This window comes from Mesoplodon densirostris, chromosome 1 (genome assembly GCF_025265405.1).
Source record: "Mesoplodon densirostris isolate mMesDen1 chromosome 1, mMesDen1 primary haplotype, whole genome shotgun sequence".
In the NCBI taxonomy this organism is placed as follows: domain Eukaryota; kingdom Metazoa; phylum Chordata; class Mammalia; order Artiodactyla; family Ziphiidae; genus Mesoplodon; species Mesoplodon densirostris.
Window position 1 is genome coordinate 154,173,026 of NC_082661.1, and position 17,552 is coordinate 154,190,577.

General features: G+C 40.2%; 1 protein-coding gene across 16 annotated transcripts in view; it reads left to right on the forward strand.

Moving 5' to 3' along the window:
* APBB2 (amyloid beta precursor protein binding family B member 2) overlaps positions 1–17,552 on the forward strand; it is a 392,355-nt gene that overhangs the window by 94,920 nt on the left and 279,883 nt on the right. For 10 of the 16 annotated variants that reach the window (XM_060110741.1, XM_060110749.1, XM_060110667.1 and 7 more), the window contains one exon: positions 16,287–16,390. The gene's annotated coding sequence lies outside the window, so the exon portion shown is untranslated. Of the gene's footprint in view, positions 1–6,644; positions 6,696–16,286; positions 16,391–17,292; positions 17,399–17,552 lie in introns of all 16 variants that reach the window. The other 6 variants (XM_060110660.1, XM_060110687.1, XM_060110715.1 and 3 more) reach the window with 2 other exon arrangements.

Consider the following 17,552-nt stretch of genomic DNA (forward strand, 5'->3'; position numbering starts at 1 on the left):
TGTGTTAGTTTCAGGTATACAGCAAAGGGATTCAGATATATATATATATATATTTTTTTTTTCAGATTATTTTCCATTATAGGTTATTACAAGATATTGAATATTGTTCCCTGTGTTATACAGAAAATCCTTGTTGCTTCTCTATCTCATATATGTGTCTGTTAATCCCATATTCCTCATTCCCCACCCCGATCCTGCCCGTGTTCCCCTTTGGTAACCATAAGTTTCTTTTCTATGTCTGTGAGTCTGTATTATTTTATTTTTCTCTGTCTGATTACTTCACTTAGTATGATACTCTCTAGGTCCATCCATGGTGCATGTATCTTTTCAAATTAGATTTTTCATCTTTTCCGGAAATATGCCCAGGAGTGGGATTGCTGAATCATACGGTAACTCTTTTGAGTTTTTTAAGGAACCTCCATACTGTTTTCCATAGTGGTTGCACCAATTTACATTACCACCAACAGTGCAAGAGGGTTCCCTTTTCTCCACACCCTTTCCAGCATTTATTGTTTGTAGACTTTTTGATGGTGGCCATTCTGACCAGTGTGAGGTGATACCTCATTGTAGTTTGGATTTTCATTTCTCTAACAATTAGAGATGTTGAGCATCTTTTCATGTGCCTGTTAGCCATCTGTCTGTCTTTTTTGGAGAAATGTCTGTTTAGGTCTTCTGCTCATTTTTTGATTGGGTTGTCTGTTTTTTTTTTTTTTTTTGATATTGAATTGTATGAGCTGTTTGAATATTTTGGAAATTAACCCCTTGTTGTATCATTTGCACATAGCGTCTCCCATTCTGTCAGTTGTGTTTTTGTTTTGTTGATGGTTTCCTTTGCTGTGCAAAAGTTTATGTGTTTGATTAGGTCCCATTTATTTATTTTTTGCTTTTATTTCTTTTGCCTTGGGAGACTCACCTAAGAAAATATTGCTGTGATTTATGTCTGAGAATGTTTTGTCTATGTTCCCTTCTAGGAGTTTTGTGGTGTCATGTCTTATATTTAGGTCCTTAAACCATTTTGAGTTTATTTTTGTATGTGGTGTGAAGGAGTGTTCTATTTTCATTGATTTACTTGAGGCTGTCCAGATTTCCCAATATGACTTGCTGAAGACACCGTCTTTTCTCCATTGTATATTCTGGCTTCCTTTGTCGAAGATTAACTGACTGTAAGTTTATGGGTTTATTTCTGGGCTCTCTATTCTGTTTCATTGATCTATACGTCTGTTTTTGTGCCGGTACCATGCTGTTTTGGTTACTGTAGCTTTGTAGTATTGTCTGAAGTCTGGGAGGTTATGCCTCCAGCTTTGTTCTTTTTCCTCAGGATTGCTTTGAGGGAGTGTGCTGTCAAGTGGGTCAGCTTCCTGGAGCAAAGAACAGAGAGGAAAAGTGGAGGGGCGAGTGGAATGTTAGATCTTAGGTGACACCTGTGACACTTTTTAGGAGTTCCAACACTCTGTTGCTTGCCCTCCCCCACCCTAACCCCACCCACAGATACACCACAGCTGAGTGTGTGCGTGTGTGTGTGCGCATGCACCCCCCCCCACACACACACACCCGCCGTGAAGTTCCCTCTGGTATCCTGTGATCACTTTTCTCATGAGTGCAGGGGAGCAGTCTTATAATATATGCCATTGGACACACAAGGAAGGGTTTGGAGAGCCCCACAGTCCCATCTTTCATTCCTGAAACATTCAAAGCACATGTGTGTTATTGATGGTAGAACAGAGCATTTTATTATTTTTTTTAAAAGTCTCTTGTATAGTTGGATACAGACGGAAAAATACAGTGAGACGGAATTTAATACCTTGGTGAACTATATTCAGTTTTGGTTATTATTCTGGTTAAAAACAAACAAAGCAAGCATTGATTTTTAGCCTCTTTGATCCAAATGGTTTTAGTTTTCCACTGTTGGGCATGTTAAAACTTTGAAGACACAGAAGTACGATTCAGTAAACTGCTTCTTTCAGCAACTTCTGTGATGTCCTGGGGCACTGGAAGCCTTCGGTTTCCTTTCAAGGCAGGAGCAGTTAACTCTGAATCACTCACTCTCTGTGCGAAATCAGGACCTTTATATTTGGTACCAGAGGGCAGAGAAGAATTTTTTTTAATGATTTGATATTTTAAAAATATTTGACTTTTCATTTGACTTAAAGAATCCAAGGTTCTAATAACAGAACCGTCAACTTGGCCATTAGAAAGAGGTCTATAGAAAGAGGAATATGCACAAGCCGATTTTAGGCGTTATTTTGTAGAGGGTGGTCCTTGTAGGACGAACTCAAACTGTGTCGCTGGTAAAACTCATTTGCCTCTGTCCTTTTTCTGGACTCTGGATGAAAACCAAGATCTGTGGCACATTCCCTGAATGTTCTTGGCCCCCGAGTTGGAGGCCTCATTGAGGACTCATGGGGAAAACAAAACTCTCTCTTTTCTATTTATGGTTATCAGCCATGTTGTAAAACTTAAATATAATTTGTTTTGCTTTAAGGTCAATGAAAAAAAGTCATCTTGAACTTTGCATTAGTTGTCAGGCACCAGAACAGGGTATGTTTTTGTTTCATGGCTTTTGCCTGTGGGTAAGCTTTGCAGCTCAGGATCGTTCATGTGGTTGTGGACCACTGGGCTTGGGGAGCACCCACTGTGTGAGGCCATGTGTTAACATGTGGCGGCTGAAGCATGAGTGAAGCGGGGCCCTAGTCCTGAGTTAGTTTATATGATTCTTCTCAGGAGATTGGATGCATGAGCGGATACGTGGCCTGTAGAGAAAGAGCGCCTCCAGGGATGAGGCAAGTATTGTGGACAGTTTCTGGGAGAGGGACTGGCTTTCTGTCTGGAGAGGGCAAAAGCACTGTTGGCTTTGAGCCAGGACTTGGAGGATCCCCCGCGGAACAAGGTCACGCAGTGGTGTATTTGACTTGAGTTCTGACTTAAATTGTAAGCCTCAGTTTTCCTCATCTATAAAATGGTGATGATATCTTTACCACCCATATCACAGTACTTTTATGAGACTAACTTCCAAAATGCACCACAACCAGTGAAATACCCTCAATGCTGTTACTTATTACTATGGTTAATATTGTCAAATGGTGTCTGTTAAATGGTTACATAGCTGTGAGGAGCTGTAGTTTTCCAGGAGTTAGATCTAAAAAAAGAGTTACTGTTACTCATGGTGGTTTATTAGGCTAGCTCCACATAGGAAGGTTTTTATGTGTGGAAATGTAGCTGATCTCACAAATGTGGTGGAGAGAGCCATTTACTAAAGTGGAGAGGAATCCCTGAACGGTATCTGAAAGGCCGAGTTCCCTTTTTTTTTTAGGGAAGAAATCAGGCATAGGATGGTTCAGTATATTAATGTGTAGGTACCTAAAGTTCTGGGTTTGAGATGGCCATGGAGTGTGGGACTTGAAACTCTGTGATTCTTTAAGGAAAAAAACAAAAACAAAAAAATCAAAACCAAAAAATAACCAATGCTTAAAAAAGGAATTGAACATCTTAAGAGTCTTTCTGAGACTTAACTTAAGAACTTGAGTTGATTTAGGGAAGTAGGAGATGTGGTACATTCCTTCCTGTGTATGTTCATTAAAACATCGTGAATTAAGCTGGAGAAACTGGAGCCTGAAGCATGTTAGTGTTGTATGAGGGGAAGGACATACATGTATGAGATTAGGTTTAAAAAACACGTGCCACACATTCAGCTGGAGATCCTCATTTGAATTCATTCCCCAGATAGGCCCTAGTCAGACGTTTCATTGTCGCCCCTTTTGCTAGAATGACTGAACCACTCTTCTTTAGGATTGATTTTATAAGGAGTTTATGAGCCAATCAAGAAAACTGACCTCATTGTCACATTATTTTTTCCTTTTTTAAAATAGACTTTATTTTTTTTAACCGTTTTAGATTTACAGGAAGATTGAGAAGATAGTACAGAGTTCTCATTAACTCTCTCACCCTGTTTGCCCTGTTATTGACATCTTACATTCATATGGTACATTGGTTACAATTAATGTACCAGTACATACATTTTTATTAACTAAAGTCCATAGTTTGTTCAGATTTCCTTAGTTTTTGCCTAGGTCAAAAACTGTCCTTTTCACTCATATCTTTACCTCATCACATAGGGCAGTGGTTTCCTGATAATAGTGGCTTTTCAACAATTATTGGTTGAGCGAATAAAGAAAGAAGATGCAATACCTGCCCTTAAATTGTTACAGTGTACTGGGAAAGGATCAGGCCGCCATGCAAATGACATACACACTAGTGCTTAAGAGTTTAGAAGCAGATGGGCTATATTTGAATGAAGCCTGGAACTGCCACTTACTGACCCTGTAATTGGGTAGGTCACCCAGCCTCTCAAAGCCTGTTTCCTCACCTGTGAAAAGAGGTAATGACAGCTCCTACCTCAGTGGGGTAGGAAAGAAATGAGTGAAGTAAAGAATGCATGCGACAGCATGTGAACAGGGCCTCACACGTGGGAAGCTCTCAGTAAATGTCAGCTTCATTGTTTACCTTGCAGGGTAGAATGTGATAGGTGTGCTGAGAGGTACAAGGTGTAATGGGGAGGCTGAAAAGGGGAGATGCATAAAGTGGGGTGGAGGTTAGGAAAGTTTTCCAAGAGGGGGTAGCCTTTGAGATTGACCTGAAAGAATAAACCAGCTTTCACCAGAGGCCCAGTGACTGGAGGGAGAAAAATGCCAGGTTGAGACAATATAACACACAAAGTTACAGAGGTGGAAGGCGTGAGAGAATGTGTTCTGGAGGAAAGAAAATAATCTACTATAGATGGACTGTAGTCTAATATGGCAAGAGAATAGGACAAGGGAGATAAAACTATGGGGTCATAAATGTTTTTGATATAAATTTAAACTTTTAATTCTAAAATTTTTCAAATATAGAAAAAAGCAGAAGGAATATACTACAATGAAAACCCATAGAACCCCTATCTGATTTCAGTAACTATTAGCATGTTTCTTATTTACATCATCTGTGTAAATTTACATATATTATATATGTATTTTTTATTTATTTTTGCTGTGTTGGATCTTCGTTTCTGTGCGAGGGCTTTCTCCAGTTGTGGCAAGCGGGGGCCACTCTTCATCGTGGTGCCCGGGCCTCCCGCCATCGCCGCCTCTCCTGTTGTGGAGCACAGGCTCCAGACGCGCAGGCTCAGCAGTTGTGGCTCACGGGCCCAGCTGCTCCGCGTGCCCCCTGCATTAGCAGGCAGAGCCTCAACCACTGCGCCAACAGGGAAGCCCTACATATATTATATTTTGCTGAGCCATTTCAAAATAAATTTTAGATATCATGGCATTTTACCCCTAAGTACTTTAGCATTCATCTCCAAGAAATAAAGAAGCTGCCTTATGTAAATGCAGTACTATTATGATGGCCAATAAAATTAATTGTAGTCCTCAAATATCATTTATTATCAGTCCATAGTCAAATTTCCCAAAGACTTAGTCCCCTAGGTCTTTAGCATTGAAAAAAAAAAATTAAACCAGAATCCAAGCTAAAGACCGTGTACTGCATTTTATTTGATTGTCGTGCCTCTTATGTCTCCTCAGATCTAAAATTCCTACTAAGATATTAAGACTCTGAGGCTTTGGAGCACCGAGAAGATTATGGTGCTTTCCCCTCCCCCACCCCATCTACCCTCCATATAATTCAAAATAAAAACAATATTGAATTTCAATAAAAGAAATGTAAGCAAGTCCAAGTAGATTCAGATTTTTTCTCCCATCAAGATGATGACTTTGATGCTATCGAAATCTCAAGTGATCACATTTTTAAATACCTCAGCATATGCTTATTTGCCTTGAATGGTCCAGCTCTAGACTCACAGAACTCAGTAGAGATAAAGTGACTCACTGTTTTCAGTTGAGCTGAATGTCTAGCGTGTCTAAACTTCACAGATAGGAAACCACATCCTTAATAGACACACAGAAGTGATTTTTAGTCCCATCGTACATATAAAGCCTTCCAGACACTAAGTTCCAATCCCTTCGGGTAATTTCACAGTGAGTTTCACAATATTTCTTTAAGGCAAAAAGTCACTTAGGCCTGTGGGTTGGAAAACAGAGGATGCAGAACCTTGTTGGTCCTACTTTAACCAGGAACACTCTGGTTACAAAGTGCCTCTTTTGTTTTTGGCCCTTCCTGAGTCACAGGTACGTATGGCTGGGCAAGAGTCCGGAATAGCTGTGGGTATGGGAGTGGGCATGAGGTGCCCACCTGCCTGGGCTGCAACTTCTGCAACTCATAGGATAAACCTGGCATCCTTTGGAGCAACACAGAAAAGGAGGTATTTGGGGAGTGCTTTCCTGCAAATGCACACCCTCTAATTGCCTTTTCCTGATTATCTTTCCTTGTTACGTTTGGAAGGGAGGCTCCTCTGAGGACCATTTCTTTGCACCTCGCTTGCAGGTGCACGGTGAGTGCTGCTTTAATTTATTGCACTTCGCCTTGTCGGGGAACCCAGCCCACCCCACCTCTGCTGGGAGAAACGCATTTCCACCTCCTTTTCAACTTCATGAGGTTCTGTTGACCCACTTGGAAGAGGTTCATTGTAGCACCTGCTTGTTTTTTTCTTCTGCTTAATTTGGTTTGCCTTTTATTGTCTTCCAACTGAATGGATTCTTTCTCTTTCTTTTAAGGGAAAGGAACCTGAGAAAAGCAATGCTTGTGGTGGTGACTGCTTGCTAAGGGTAATTACTGTTTTATGTTAATGTACATGTTAAAATGAGCAGACAGGGAATTGCTAAATTCACCATCTTGTTATTTCCCAAGTCTGGTCCTCTTAAGTATATTTGTTGCTTAAATAAAGATGTAGCCATGCAAAGTAGAAATGTCCAAATGTACAGTTTTTTATGCATGTGTATATATAGCATTTCAAATTTTTATTTCCATCAGCAAGAGTCATTATAGAATACTTGGAAATTACAGGAAAGTAGAAAGAAGAAACCCAGAGATAACTAGCGTTAACACTCTGAATTTATGTCTGGTCATTTAGTCTACATGTTATTTCTCTTTAAATGGGCACAGTTTCACTATTACAGTCTAGGACTTCTTGCTCCTGGGAACTGTGGTCCATACATCAGCAGCATCAACGTCTCTTGGGAGCTTGTTAGAAATGCAGAATCTTGGTTAGCCTCTTGTATGCATCCCCCCACGCCCCAGGAAAAGAAATGCAGAATCTTGGGCTCTATCACAGACATACTGAATCGTAATTTGTATTGAATGATACTACGTATCCATTAAAATTTGGAAGCGCTTCTCCAGAACACAGTATACCCAGGACAGCAGGTGAAGTGGGTAGGACCCAAAGGCCAAGACTGGTTTTCTCCATTTTCCCTGTGTCACTCTTTCCTAAAACAATTTCCTCAGTATGTGATAAAGATAAAAATGAGGTCAATTTTCTAACAAGACATAGTAGCCTTGATAAGGAACCCAGCTGTCTCATGTATAAACATTTCATTTAGCAAGCATACATTAGGTGCCTGCTGTGTTCCAGGGCACACATGCAGCAGTCACGAAGCCTGCCATTAAGGCTTGCATGTACTGCAGTAGAAACAGATAGAGGGCAAGGGGAGGGGGTGGGTGGTGCTACAGGGATTGGGCTTGGAAGTCAGAAAGAAAAATGGTTTCTGGGCTGAGTCTTGAAATATAATTCACTGAACATGAGTTATGAGTATTGCTAGGCTCTGGAGAGAGCACAAGGCTGGATAAAATGGATCCCTTCCTTCAAGGAGTCTGTGCTTGATTTAGGGACAGGGGACAGTATTTAAAATGATAAATAAAATCTGAAGCACCTTGGTGTTAGGGTAGAACCAGAAGATCAGGGTCTGAATATCAACTTTACAACTCTGTGACCTCGGACGAGTTATTTCACCTGTCTGGGTATCCATTTCTTCCGTAGATAGAAGCAGAATAACGTAAACTACTTCACAGAATTTCAGTGATCTTTTTTTTTTTTTTGGCTGCGTTGGGTCTTCATTGCTACGCGCGGGCTTTCTCTAGTTGCGGCGAGCAGGGGCTACTCTTCATTGCGGTGCGCGGGCTTCTCATTGTGGTGGCTTCTCTTGTTGTGGAGCATGGGCTCTAGGCGTGCGGGCTTCAGTAGTTGTGGCTTGTGGGCTCGGTAGTTGTGGCTCGCAGGCTCTAGAGCGCAGGCTCAGTAGTTGTGGCGCACGGGCTTAGTTGCTCCGTGGCATGTGGGATCTACTCGGACCAGGGCTCGAACCCATGTCCCCTGCATTGGCAGGTGGATTCTTAACCACTGTGCCACCAGGGAAGTCCCTCAGTGATTTTTAAATGAGGTAACATAGTAAAGTTCTTGCCTACAGTGAGTACAGAATCAGTACCATGTGGCAAAGATATTTAAAAAGTGTCAAGTGAGTGCCATAGATAGAAGTATTGAGGAGAAACAGAGAAAAGAGAGGCTGTTTCTACCTGGACTGTGAGAGACCTTGTGGCCAATGTGGCCCTGAGGATGTGAATGAGGAAGAGTGGGCCAATGGGAACCAAAGTGAAAGATGAAGCTGCACTTTTGAGACTGGATAGACTGAGAAGAGAGGTAATAGAAACAAGGGATCAAGTTTAGTGGAGGAGAATTCTGTTTCCAACACATTCAGTTTGAGGCAGCTGCTGAAAGCTGCGCTTCTGGGATGCAAGTTTGCCCACATGGAATGTTCGTTATTCAGACACATGCCCCTCTGTTCTAGGCTTAGCCAGGGCTGGGCATGAAATGAAGTGCTCAGCTTCCCTGGTCCTGGTGTTTGGTCAGAATACCTCTTGCAGAGGGACTCTTTCTTGCTCACTGGAAAGGTACACATCTATCCAGGGTTTCTCACCAGGTTGGAAAACAATGCACAATTTTTTTAAACCTTGAGACTTACCTCTTCTTCCAAAGAAGAGGTATGGAAGAGAACTGAAATTATCTGTGCCTAATTTTTATCCATTGTTATCCTCTTCCTTGGGTTTCTTTTTCTCTGTAAATCTTCTTCCTCCCAACTAATGACCATTAATTGCTACAGAAGAAAAATGAATTGGAAAAAGTTTTTTGAAAAATGGACTAAATGCTCTAACACCAGTGGTCTCTATTTCTATTTGTGTTGGTTTCAACCGTAGGCTCCTTTATGATCTCTCTTCATACGGAATAGACACAGCCTACAAGTAACCATAGTTACTGGCTTTTAGAGGTTACAACCAGCCTGCCATATAAAATGCTAACATTTTGCCAAATTTGTTTTATCTCTGTCTCTCTCTGTTTCTATCTCTCTGTCTCTGTATACATACACTTTAAAACACTTTTGCTGAACCAGTTGAGTTAGTTATAGAGGTCATGACCCTTTACCTGAAATATTAATACTTTAATATGTATCTCCCAAACACAAGAATATTCTCCCACATAGTCCATAATACCGATTCAAATTTCCCCAGTTATTCCAGTAATGTCTTTTTATAACCCCTCTCCTCATCCAAGATTCATCAACAGTCATTCACTGCATTTTGTTTCTTTTCCTTTAATCCAGAACAGTCACCCTGTTTTTGTTTATTTTTGTCATTCATGGCACTGATATCTTGGAAAATGCCAAGGTAATTGTCTTGCAGAAAGTACCACAAGTACTGGATTTGTTTGATTGTTACGTTATGATGAGATACAGATTAAGCCTTTTGACAAACATACTACATAGTCCCTGTGGAGACATGTGACGTTTGGTTATCCTATAATTGGTTGTGCCAACCATCACTTGGGTGAGGTGGTCTGCCAGAGCTCTCCATTATAAAGATACCTTTTCTCCTCGGTAAGTGATAAGTAATCTGTGGGGTGATATTCTGAGACTGTGTGAGTATCCTATTCCATAGCAACCCTTTCCCTAATGGTTTTAGTGTCCATTAATGATCCTTGACTGAATCAATCATTGCCTTGGTGGTTGCAAAGTGGGATTTTCTATTTCTGCTATTCCTTTGGTGTTTATTAGCTGGCTTTCTTTGTAAAAAAGAGCTTTACACTATCCCCCTTTCCATGAATATCTGTGGATTTATGGTTCCTTTTTTTAAAATTGTAATTTATCCGTATCATTCTTTTTGTTGTTCAAATTGTACCACATTTGGCCAGTGGGAGCCCCTTCAAGGCAGCTCCTGTGTCCTCCTGTCGTGTCTGCATTAATATTTGAGCACTTCTTGCTTTCTGGCATAGTATGATGTTCTAGGCTTATACTGTACTTTCCTTACCCCCAGGCCTGGACCCAACTATTTCTCCAGTGAGCTATGGTGCTTAGAAAAACAAGATCTGGGTATTCAAACTTTCCTTTAAAAATGCATATAATCCAGAGAAAGTTATAATTCCTTAATTATTTGTTGAAGCTCCCCCATTCCCCAGCTTCTGCTAAAATATTGCCATGGAGTCATTGGAAGTTTAGAAGTTGGAAGGAAAGGACCAGTGAGAGGAGGAGGCCGTTGAAAGAGAAGGTCATTGGGCTTTGGACCAGAGGTGGTGCAGTGATGCAAAAAGGGGGAGTCAGATAGTGCCAAGACCAATTTAGATTATGTTGGAATTCTGCCCACAGAGTGACTAGAGAGCCTGAGAAAATAATTTCTGCTTATTTTCCAGGTAGACTCTGAAAATTGGTTGCCCTTTTTTATATCCGGTAATGCTAAGAGAGTGTATTCCCCTGAGCTATACATATGCTAATTCTTAGAGCAATTTAAGAAATATAGTTTCCATACTGAGAGTTCCTAAGTGTTCTGTATTTTCAGAGTCAGTGTGAGGTGTGTATAGGTAGATGTATATTTCTGCATGTCTTTTTTAAAAATTAAAATTCATAGTTTTTATTTTGAACACTCCTAATTGAAAATAGTATCTGAATTTATTTGCTGATTATAATATTTGGTTGCAAATTATTAAAGGTGCATATGTGCAGTATTTTAGGCAGCAATTTTTGAGACACAGAAGCCAAGAATTTCAGTTATTTTCCAAAGTAATCAACATACATTTGATAAAATGATAGTCTCTGATCTTGAACTTGAACTGACTGATGTTTCTGGAACTCAGTATCACCTCTGTGATCTCTTCTTGTATATGATAGCATAATTAAAATATTCATTTGCCTTTTCTATTCTGTGAAACAAAACAGAACAAAACATGAAATCAGTAGCTTTGTTTCCATTTGATAGGGAAGTTATGAAAATGCTTAAAAATACAAAAGCAAATTTGAAACAGAAGGGTTTTTTGTTTGTTTTCCATTGAAGTCAGCATTTTTGGAAGTAAAAAACAAAACAAAACAGAGACTAGTACATCTATACTTTGTACAGCAGGAATATGTTTTTGTTTCTTTTTTTTGCGGTACGCGGGCCTCTCACTGTTGTGGCCTCTCCCGTTGCGGAGCACAGGCTCCGGACGCGCAGGCTCAGAGGCCATGGCTCACGGGCCCAGCTGCTCTGCGGCATGTGGGATCTTCCTGGACCAGGACACGAACCCGTGTCCCCTGCATCGGCAGGTGGACTCTCAACCACTGCGCCACCAGGGAAGCCCAGGAATATGGTTATTGTTCAGATGTATACACTGCATGTTACAGATGCCTTTATCATTTTATAAAACAAAACCACACACACACACACACAATCACTGATTTTTAACCCTCAGTGCATTCTTTTTTTTTTTTTTTTCTTTTTGCGGTACGCGTGCCTCTCACTGTTGTGGCCTCTTGCACTGCGGAGCACAGGCTCTGGACAGGCAGGCTCGGTGGCCATGGCTCACGGGCCCAGCCGCTCTGCGGCATGTGGGATCTTCCCGGACCGGGGCACGAACCTGTGTCCCCTGCATCGGCAGGCGGATTCTCTACCACTGCGCCACCAGGGAAGCCCCCCTCAGTGCATTCTTGAGAATGGAGAGTGGTACTAAAGCAATTGCTCTACACCAAATGGTTACTGGCTATTTGGCGTGAGTAAGGCTATGCTGAAGATGGAAAGGGGCACATCCTTTAAATGTGCTGCTTGCCAGAATAGGTAAGTGAACTCAGGTTGTGTGGTGGCCAAATTGTTACACATTGGCCCTTGACTTAAGAGTATTGTAGTTTCACCTTTTAGTTCTTATGCAATTTCAGTGCATGGGATTAAACTAAGCAGACTGATGACTAATAAGGAGTCACCATTTTTGGCAAATGGATTATTTTCAAAGTCCAGTTTTATTGTTATTGGGAAAATTTTAATACAACTGAGTTCTTTTGGAGGTCGTAAAGATCAATATCTCTTTCTTACTTTCTATCAAAAACTCCCTGAGTGAGGCACTCATCCCCACAACCGAATCCATTGCTTCTTGTATTTCTTTAATCTTGATCTTGTTTGAAAGGAGCTTTATCCAGAGCACAATTTCTTCATTCATAACTAAATTTCTTTCAGACATTAAGACAGCTAATATGCAATTATATAATTAAAAGTCTTCTTTCATCTGGATTTTACTAAATCCATAACTGTTTTAGCCAGTAAAAGCAAATTATATTTTGGCCTCTAAAATGGATTTGTATACTTTGAACATCTTTTGGGACTGTATTTGCCCTTGAATTATGAGATAGAAAATACTTTCTGTGACTGGATCTGTTAATACCTGTGGAGGAAGCATCTGGTACCCTTGTTCTTGGGCTGGTGTTCATTCTACTGGCTGGAGTCACATTCAGAATTAAAGTGGAGATAAAAGGTTTTTTCCCCACCAAATGCCTTAGTCCTATTTTTACATAGTGTTTGGTTATTTCTAACTGTAAAAGTAGATGTGATTATTGTGGAAAATTTGGGAACCACAGGAAAATGCAAAGAAAATAAAAATTATTCTAATTCTGTTATCTCTAATTAGCAACTATACACAAATGTTGACTTTTTTTCATTCTAGTCTTTTTTTTCTAGGTATAGATACTTTTAAACAAAATTGAGAGCATATGGAACAAATCATCTTATAGTCTGCATTCCCAATGAACACTGCTTAAAAACATTTTCTCATTTTATTAAATATCTTACAGATTTTAAAAAACTTTATCTGTTGCTGAATATTTATATTTTAAAATTGCTTAAAATGTTATTACTTTAATGGAAAACTTCTTTGTACATATCTTTATGTATATCTTGGACTTTTTTTTACAGATAACTTTAATCTTTTAAAAATTTATTGGTTTCAAGGAATGACAAATAATTCAGTTTCTCCTCTCTAGCAATTCTGGCTAAGTCCTCTTGTCTGCAAGAATCGTATCTTTATAACACCATCATGTTGGTCTGTCCGGAATGGTGCAGTAACGCTTCATTTATCTAACAACACCATTATGGAACTTCTCATAAATAAATTTTTCATGTAACTGAAACACCCTTAAAAGTGTTCATACTAGGTTATTGTAAACCTAGTATGTGAGTGTGATTCTTTCTAAAATTAAATTACATATGTTGCTATCCTCTTTAACATAATTAACATATTTTCAAATCATAATTTAACCCCTCTGGTCTAAATCACAAGTGTCGTGGGACTTCCTTTGGTGGTCCAGTGGTTAAGACTCAGTGCTTTCACTGCATGGGGCTGGGTTCGATCCTTGGTCAGAGAACTAAGATCCCATAAGCCATGTGGTGTGGCCAAAAGAACCCCCCAAAACAAAACAAAACACACCACACACAAGCATCTTTGTAAACACTAGTTATTATACAGTCAGTTCTGCTAAAATGCAATGTATGTGTTTCTAAAAACCACCATGCTATGCAGAATCATGTAGTAAAGCCCCCAGTGCTTAAGGGAAAAGTAGGATCAGGGACATAACACTCAAAAACCTTTATCAGTGAGGCATCCCAGCACTGGAGCCTACCTGGGCTCTTTGGTGGGGCTGATGGTGGACTCTGGGAGGGCTCACGCCAAGGAGTACTTCCCAGAACTTGTGCTGCCAGTGTCCTTGTCCCCACTGTGAGACACAGTCACTTCCTGCCTCTGCAGGAGACCCTCCAACACTAGCAGGTTACCTGCACCACTCATAGAGCCATTTGTGAGGAAAGCCTGTCACATGGCCCTGCCGACCCGGCCACTGCTGACTGAATCACAGGGGACACGGGTTCAAGCCCTGGTCCGGGAAGATCCCACATGCCGCAGAGCAACTAAGCCCATGCGCCACAACTACTGAGCCTGTGCTCTAGAGCCCACGAGCCACAACTACTGAGCCCATGTGCTACAACTACTGAAGCCTGCGCACCTAGAGCCCGTGCTCTGCAACAAGAGAAGCCACTGCAATGAGAAGCCCGCACACCACAACAAAGAGTAGCCCGCGCTCGCCACAGCTAGAGAAAGCCACGCACAGCAACGAAGACCCAACACAGCCAAAACTAAATTTTAAAAAAAACACCAAACCTTTATCAGTGACACATTAAAAAAAAGTAAGATGGGAACTGAATAAAAATTGGAGCACAGTTTTACACATATTAGTTGGTCATGAAGTAAGTAGATAAAAAGTGCACTAAATATGGCATTTTACCTTGAGAAAGTCGTGACGTTTTCTGTGGACTGAGGCCCTGGAAAGGTTGCAGTTTGTGAGTCACTGTGAAGTGGTGGAAGGAGGGTTACCTGAAATCAGAAGGAAAGTTGGGGCACCCAGCGTGGAGGGCTGTGGCTCGGCACACGTCTGGGGGACTGAGATCGCCAACAGATATTTGAGGCGTGGATTTTGTGCCTTTTGTGTATCCTTAGACAGCTGGGTTCCACCCCGTGCAATCTTCTGCTATTACCTAATGTTTCTTGCAGTGAAATCATACCTAAACAAATGTGAAAATCAAGTTACGCTCAAGTTGCTCCCTACTGTATCAACCTTGGAACAAACACGAGTGTTATAGGAGAACTGAGTGTACTGTGTGGCACCAGGGTGATGTCTAGGGGATATTTCTGCTTGTCTCTATCCTAAATGGAGGTAATGCATGTAAAAACACTTAGAGAAGAATCTGGCTTGAGAGTCCATACTGTGTAAGTGTAACAATAACAGTGTAACAGTAATAGTAACTCTAAACTGTAACAGTAACAATGACAGTAATAATAAATGATGACTATTGATGTCTGTGGGATTCTGACTGCCTACCATGGCAATGCTTCCTGCCTCCTCCTAAAGGACCTATTTCTCAATCTCTTATGGCTTTTAAATGAGTTTATCACGCTTCTTAGAATTACATCTAATGTGTGGCCCAGTGTGGGAGAGGCTGACAGGTGCACAGACTTTAGGTTATGGTTTACCTGTGGCATCTGTTACACCTACTTAAACTCGTTTATCTTATGAATGATTTATTACCTATGTATTCATTCACAGGATTGTTGGGGGAAGTAACTGATGTTTTAAGTGAGATTATCATCATGCAGAATTTTCAGATTTTCTCTTTTATTAGAAAAAAGTTGGGACTTCCCTGTTGGCGCAGTGGTTAAGAATCTGCCTGCCAATGTAGGGAACATGGGTTCAAGCCCTGGTCGGGGAAGATCCCACATGCCTCGGAGCAACTAAGCCCGTGCGCCACAACTACTGAGCCTGTACTCTAGAGCCCTTCGGCCACAACTACTGAGCCTGCGTGCCACAGTTACTGAAGCCTGTGCACCTAGAGCCTGTGCTCCACAACAAGAGAAGCCACCACAGTGAGAAGCCTGCGCACCGCAACGAAGAGTAGCCCCCTCTCACTGCAACTCTAGAGAAAGCCCGCGCACAACAACAGAGACCCAGTGCAGCCTAAATAAATAAATAAATAAATTTATTTTTAAAAAAGTTAACACGCCTCTCTCTTCTCATTCCCACCTGCAAAAGTGAAGTGTGCTTCAATGGATACATCTGAAGGGCATTTACAAGTTGTTGGTGAATTTCTTTAAGTTGTTATTGTTCACTTCTATTTACAACTGCTTCTGTGTTTGTGAGATGAGCTCATCTTTGGAAGGTGGGGCAGGCAAGTGTGATTTCAGAAGACCTTCCCTCCCAAGTCACAGTATAATTAGAAGTCCACATCCTCCCTAAGTTGCTTTTTAGAACTCCCTGAGAAGGACATTTTTATCGTGAATGGTTGCCAACACGCCTTGCTGATTCCGGCTTTAGTAACTTTAATAAGATGACAGATCAAAACACTATCTAGATTTAGCAAGTCTTGTTAGTATTGTTCTGAAGGAAAAGTAGCTAATATAGCTCATCATTTAGATATTCCAATGAAATCTGTATTTTAATTATGCAGAGACTCTGAATAACAATGGGATGTTTTGATTTTTAATTTCTAATCTGACTTTGAATGTTAACTTTTTGTCTCTACACAATTTCTAGATATATTCGGGCTGCCTGACCTCATTGAGTGATTGCTATTAATTAACAAGACTGTGGGAAAAGGGAAATTGCCTTCTGAGCTTTGTACCAAAGACCTGGGGAAAGTAAGTAATTTTCTAATTTGCTTTTTAAAAATTTTATTATATTTCTCTCAGAAAGTTAACAGTTTGTCTGTGGCTTTTCTACTTCCTTTCTTTCCTGGCTTTGTAAGTTTTATATGTTCTTACAGACTTGAAACATGGAAAGGGACTCAGGAGACCTTTAAAAAAAAAAAACCTTTCAAGAGATTAGGATGACTTTCTGCAATGTGCCATTTCTTTGGAATTTCATAAACTGAGTCCTCAAGGTTGTGATAAAACCTTTTATCAGGTGTTCAGTAGATGAATTAAACTCTAAAGGTAAGACAGTGTAATATGGTGTGACAGAAGAGTGAGTCCAGTTTTTTGCGCTTCAGGAGTTTTAGACTTTTAGATAAGCTCTTTGGTTCTGAATTTTTTAGAATAAGAATGTAATCCATTTGGTTCTTTTCTTGTCTGGAAAGGAAAATAAAATGTGGAATCACTTGTTCAATAAGTCCCTCATGTAGCTTGGTTTTGGAAGAATTGATGCATGTCAGTTTTATTGTTTTATAACTTTTTCGAGAAACTCTAAGATAGTTTAATTGAGAAACCTGTGTGAATGGCTTGACTATCTCGTAGAAAAAATTGTTCGACGCCATAAAGTTCAGTTTATTTCCCTGATCTTTTTGAAGAGAAAGGTAAAATGGGCCCTAAAAATAATGCAGTCTACTTTTTTGTAGATACTACTTGGAAATGTGAGTGGCCCATAAGAATGTAAGCGAAACAACACACATACACCCACACACACACGCACGTACTCATGCACACGCATTCACACACACCTCCTTTCTGGTGTATTCCAGAAGCAATATCATTGACAGTAGGAACTGTTTGCTCATTAAATCACTAGATAGTTTTCTAAACTTTGTATTCTTTGTGTATTGCAGCTCCTCTACATATCTGACAGTACAAATGAGATAGTTGAAACATTCCTAAAACAAAACAAGACAGAACAGAAACTATACTCTAGAAGTTCCATAGAAGCATTAAACAGTAAGATCAGATTTTATTGTTATATTGTTTGTAGTGTAAATTTATTTATAACTAAATTGTGTGTTATTTGAAATAATTTTAATAAGGTAAGGGTCTTTAATTATTAAGCTGTTTTGAAGTTAAATAAGATGTACTGAAAAGAATATTACATACA